The sequence below is a fragment of the Rhinopithecus bieti genome, unplaced genomic scaffold (genome assembly GCF_001698545.2).
Source record: "Rhinopithecus bieti isolate Rb0 unplaced genomic scaffold, ASM169854v2 scaffold_4541, whole genome shotgun sequence".
NCBI classification, from domain to species: Eukaryota; Metazoa; Chordata; class Mammalia; order Primates; family Cercopithecidae; genus Rhinopithecus; species Rhinopithecus bieti.
Window position 1 is genome coordinate 77,455 of NW_016804414.1, and position 6,193 is coordinate 83,647.

At 41.1% G+C, this 6,193-nt stretch overlaps 1 long non-coding RNA gene across 1 annotated transcript in view; it reads left to right on the forward strand.

Moving 5' to 3' along the window:
• Nucleotides 1-3,618: 3,618 nt before the first annotated feature.
• LOC108526922 (uncharacterized) overlaps nucleotides 3,619-6,193 on the forward strand; it is a 4,461-nt gene continuing 1,886 nt past the window's right edge. Inside the window, exon 1 of the long non-coding RNA XR_001884639.1 lies at nucleotides 3,619-4,127. This is a non-coding gene — a long non-coding RNA (uncharacterized LOC108526922). The remainder of the gene's footprint in view (nucleotides 4,128-6,193) is intronic.

Below are 6,193 nucleotides of genomic sequence, written 5' to 3' on the forward strand. Positions count from 1 at the left end.
AGACTGAGTCTTGCTCCGTCGCCCAGGCTGGAGTAGGGTGGCGCGATCTCGGCTCACTGCAAGCTCCGCCTCCCAGGTTCACGCCATTCTCCTGTCTCAGCCTCCTGAGACAGCTGAGTAGCTGGGACTACAGGCGCCCGCCACCACGCCCGGCTAATTTTTTGTATTTTTAGTAGAGACGGGGTTTCACCGTGTTAGCCAGGATGGTCTCTATCTCCTGACCTCGTGATCCGCCCGCCTCGGCCTCCCAAAGTGCTGGGATTACAGGCGTGAGCCACCACGCCCGGCTTCCACGGAGATTTTTTAAAACGGTACCATCCTCCTGTGATCTACAGTAGCAACTTGAATTTCCAGCATCTCTGGTTACTCTGATATTCTCAGCATCTTGCTCATTCTGTGGTAGAGCACCACTGTTTTATGTTTTCCAGGCAGCATTTTTCTCCATATTGTTTTAAACACGGTGCCATTATAATCACTTGCAATTGACCAGTAATTGTTGTAGAAGCAGGCCTCCCTCTGCCAGTGCCACCCAGTTGCTGGACTACACCCAGCTGAGTGCAGTAAGTTCCAGAATGCAATCAAAGCTAAACCCCATCAGTATCCAGGTTTCTCATTATGAAGTTGAGCCAACACTTGCTTCAATGCAATACCTCCCTCTTACAGGGCACACACAAAGCCACTCCATTTTAGCTGTAATTCAGGCCCCTGAAATGCCTCCATAGGAAAACTCAATAGGAGACTCAGCCATGATCATTAATTCACGTTCGGAGATCTTATTCTTGCAATTGTCTTTATAGCTGAGATGGCTACGTGTGCTGATATCCCATCTGGAAAATGGGAGGAGGAACATTTTCTTTCAGGAACATGAGAATAATCTTAACTCAAGAAACAAAGCCTAAAGTGCATCCTATAGCCTTAGCAGAGTGAGAGAATAGCCCCAGGAAACAGAGCTGTCTCTGAGTATTTATCCTAGTTTCGGTTTGTGATTAAGTTTGAATCACACAAGGGAAGTGCAAATCCTGTACTAATAAAGCCTCAATAGTTTTCCTGCCTCCTAAGCTATTCAATCATGAGCAGCCTAGAGTAACAGAACCAGAATGAGAACTTATTAACAGGGTGGTCTTGGCCATAACTTGCTGTATGTAAAATGACATTAGTAGGACGAAGACACCTCACCATATGGCCACGAGACTTAGACACAGTAGTGGCTCAACACTGGTTTGCTCTCTGATATAACTTTTCACCCCATCTGTTAATAATTATGGTGATAATAATAATAACTAGCATTTATTGACTGTTATTGAGAAATGAAAACATGGATGTGAACTATGATTCACATCCACAACTTAGCACATGGTGTTCATACTTCCAGAATTTACGAAACTCTTAAAGACATTTTAATGACAACATAAGCTCCCTCCATCACCCAGGTCTGCTTAAGCAACACCTCACATTATGTGTTCCCTAGCACTGAGATCTGCAGCCTACTGTATACAGCATTATCCTAGGCATGTGTGACTTCACGTTTGTAAAAATGATAATAATTTAGAAAATTATCATAAAGATGCAAGCCTTTCAGGGATAACTTACAGTTTAATTTTTCCAATAAAAACATACCAGCATCTTTCGGCAAGTGGACTGCATATGGATGAAAGTGTGCCAGGCCCACTGCCGATAAACAAGGGAAGTTTCTGTCTGCTGGGGTAGGGAGTGCTGGCTCTCCCCCAGCCCTCAGGTAATTCACATTGAAACTTGGTAATGTGACTGATTCATAAAACACAACTTTCCCCAGCCGTATTTCCTTGGTTCTCTAACATCACCTTTTATGCCCTGATGATTCATTTATTTCAGTTCATTTTAAAATTTGGTATTAATTCTGCTTTCTGTCACTCAGCATATTCCAATGACTAAAAAACAGGAGAAACTTTTTAGAGGAATACTGTGTGTATTTGTGTGTGTTTGTGTTTGTGTTTCTGCATTTGTTTTTCTGTGTGCATTTCTGGGTGTGTATTCCTATGTATGTATTTCTGTGCGTGTGTGTGTGTTTCTGTGTGTGTGTGTTTCCATGTGTGGGGAATGGTAAAAAAAGATTGGCACTGCCCTTTGAGTTACAGGTGTTGGGAGATTTCTCACTTCCTGTGAGTGCAGGCTTCATGGAGACAGCCTCCAGCAGATCCCAAACTGCACGTTCATGACAGCACAGGATCCTCTCTGAACATGTTCCTTGTTTGTGAAATCCTGAAGTCTCTAAAGAAACCAGGAGGCCGGGCATGGTGGCTCATGCTTGTAATCCCAGCACTTTGGGAGGCCGAGGCAGATGGATTAACTGAGGTCAGGAGTTCAAGAGCAACCTGGCCAACATTGCGAAACCCCGTCCCTATAAAAATATAAAAATTAGCCGGGTGTTGTGGTAGGTGCCTGTTATCCTAGCTACTCAGGAGGCTGAGGCAGGAGAATTGCTTGAACTTGGGAAGCAGAGGTTGCAGTGAGCCGAGATCACACCACTGCATCTGCACTCCAGCTTGGGCCACAGAGTGAGTCTCTGTCTAAAAAGAAAGAAAGGAAAGAAAGAAAGAAAGAAAGAGAGAGAGAGAAGGAAGGAAGGAAGGAAGGAAGGAAGGAAGGAAGGAAGGAAGGAAGGAAGGAGAGAGAGAGAGAAAGAAAGAAAGAAGGAAAAAAGAAAGAAAGAGAGAGAGAGAGAAAGAAAGAAAGGAAGAAAGGAAGAAAGGAAAGAAAGAAACCAGGAAAGGTTGAACCCAAACCCAATTTCTATTAGTGCTTCTCCAGAAGGTTAAAGAGGTTGCAAAATATCACTACCTACCCTTCTCTATATCCAAAAGGATCAGCCATCTGTTTTCCTAGCTAATAGTGGGTTGGCTAGTGAATGTTTCTGTTGTGTTATGGAGTGCCACGGTGGGCTCCAAGGGCCCTTTGTCTTGCATGTTTACGTGTTTTATAAATGACTGAGTGTGACAGAGCCCTGAATATCTCAGGACTCTTATTGAACCTTGGGCAAAAAAAAACATTAAAAATGATCTTACGATATTCATTTGCCCTAGGATGCAGAAGGAATTTTACACCGTTTTCTTTACGTGTGTAGTAGATTAATATTTCCTTTATGTTAATATGAGAGTTTATTATTCTTATCTTCATTTAATGTCCTGAGGAACCAGGTGAGACAATTTTGCGAGTTTAATGATCACTGGCACAAAGTACACGAGAGGGTCACTCAGGACAGGCCATCCCTTTCAAGGCATTTTGCCAAAAGAGCCTGGAGTTAAATTAATACTGGGAAATCCCCTGCCAGTCCCAGCTTTGACAGACAAAAAATAATAAGACTCTTCTAGGCTGTAGGCCAATACACCTCTTTCATAAAAATTAAAAGCCTAACCAGAACTCTGATAGCAAATGTCCTTTTTCAAAGAGTAGCTAATCTAAAATTCAATACAGGGGATAAAGGAAAAATAAATGGTGGGCCCAGGAATCTTTTGATAGAGTATGTGGCATCCAGGTCATTCTCTATCGTAAGAAAAGTTACTTTGATGGCTACGTTGGAGTTTATGCTGATACAATACAGCTTCCACACATTATGACGTCACATCCAACATGTGGAGATGACCGGCTTTGGGCATGCCCTGTGCTTACCTGGCAGGTGATGGCGTGGGCAGGAAGTGCACAGCCTGCCTTTACCTTACGTAAACACTGTGTCTGGGCAATGGGCAAAGAACTGAAGAGGACAAGCTAGAAAAGGGCTCCTTGTCTGCCTCTATAAACCTCGTGTGTGTACATCTTAGCAAGCCCATAGACAAAAAAGGCAAAGAAGCAGAGACCAAGAGGGAGCGCCTAAGAGGCACAGAAAAAGAAAGCCACAGAGACAGAGAGATGGAGAGACATACAGACAGCGGAGAGCCAAGGCACAGAGGAAGGGGCAGGCGGAGGCAAGCACTTCCTGGTGAACTCGGTCCCCTGTGTGATTGGCTGCTCCTAGAGAACAGTTTCCCTGGCTGCAGTTGCTGTGCAACTGCTTCCTGCAATTAACTGACTTTATTGACTTTGCCTGCTCCTCCTCCTCCCTTAACCTCTTGTTTGCCGAGCCATCTGAGGAGCCACACCTTCAAATGGAAGAGGTAGGTTCAATTAGCACACTGTACATCTTGTCAACCCACCTCCACTTGAAGCTCTGATATAGATATAAACAAATATGTGTTCATGTCCTTTATGTATTTATTCACATATATGTTTATCTGTATTTATGAATAATATTTGTTATATAGTATACACATATATTAACATATGCATATATCTATGCACACATATATATCTCCTAAATTATCTTAAGGTCCATATAAATACAAAATTTATTTTTTAAGAGGTCATTTCCAGAGCATTGTATGGGCCTATGCACACATACACAAATAACCAAGACTTGACACAACCAGCCTGTCTCTGCAATGAGAAGTGAAGAGGGAGAAAACTCAGGGAAGACACGGCTTTAGGTAGGACATTAACATCTACCTATGTAAAACTAGAAAATGGCTGAAAATCATAGTCACAGAATAAATGTAATGACTGAATGAATGAACAAGTGAACTATCACACATTGTTGTAATTACTGAAACTTTTCTTTTTAAACAGGTCCTTCATGTGCATCTCAAAGTGCAAAGCCCCACTGGGAAACACCAGTTTGGGGATCATGATTTTATGTAGTGGGTGAGCAGTTGGCTTAAGGTGGTCATTTCAATTACCTATAATAATAGATAATTGGAGCCAAATCTTCCCATTTAGCAAGCCCTCAGTAAATGTTTTGGGGGTTTTGGGGAGAGAAGGAAGGACTCCTCACATTCTGCCATCATCACAGAATTATTTTTAAAAAGTCAAGCAATTTTGTCAAATAATTCTGTGTGAAAAAGTATATGTAAATATATATTGATGTGAGTGTGTATGCATATATACACATATAAAACAAATATATATTTATGTGTGTGTATGTATATATACATATATAAAACAAATATATAAAATAAATATAACCAAATGAGTTACATTGGCCATTGTAAGTATAACTACTCATTGTTACCAGTTATATATTAAATATTATACTAAACAATCTAAACAGTAATTAAAATCGAATTACTATTTTGGATAAATAATATTTGTAATGGGTAGAAATATTTGATTGATGGGTCTTAATTTTTGAGCATGGTCCTACTTATACTGTATTGATGTATGTTTTTCTTTTTTATCATTTCTAAGAACTATGATCACAACATTTTCTCTGAGAAATATCTTGAAGTGCCTAAACCTTGGTCAATGTTTCTTTCCACATTCAATTTAAGAGAAGAGAATTCTTTTATAATGGAAGCATATTCACCTGGACCTAGAACTCATTCATTCTTATTGCTATAGAAGGCATGTTAACGATACTACTTGCACCTTCCCAAGAGCATCCAAAGTAGCTTTTTTTTTTTAATTAAAATTCAGACCAGGCACAGTGACTCAAGCCTGTAATGCCAGCACCATGGGAGGCCGAGGTGGTGGGATCACAAGGTCAGGAATTCGAGACCAGCTTGACCAACATGGTGAAATCCCATCTCTACTAAAAATACAAAAATTAGCCAGTGCTTGTAATCCCAAATACTCAGGAGGCTGAGGCAGGAGAATTGCTTGATCCTGGGAGGCAGAGGTAGCAGTGAGCTGAGATTGTCCCACTGCACTCTAGCCTGGGCAACAGAGCGAGACTCTGTCAAAGAAAAAACAAAATTCCAGTAGGTCCTGCCTATGCACAAGGCACATAGAACTATCATTCAATAACCCTAGAGGACCTTATTACTACCTCCATTTTGCAGCTGAACATACTGACTCTTGGGGACGTTGAATCAATTGCCACAAATGTAGAACAACATGAACTGAGGCGGGATTCAGACCCAAGCCTGTCGGACTCTGGAGCCCAATTTCTCATCCATCAAGCTGATGTCTACCTTTCTGGGCCAGAGGAGAGACTCAACTTTGCTTTGAGCCATTGATGAGCTGTAAAGTGAGATACATATTTGAGGTATTAAAGAGGAAATTCTTCAACTAGGTTATCCTAAGTGTTTCTCAAGGGAAAGTTTTCTGCATTTTCTTATATAACTAATCATTCTACCAAATAAGACCTGCATAGCATTTTCTATTTAAAAAAAAAAAAAAAAAAAAA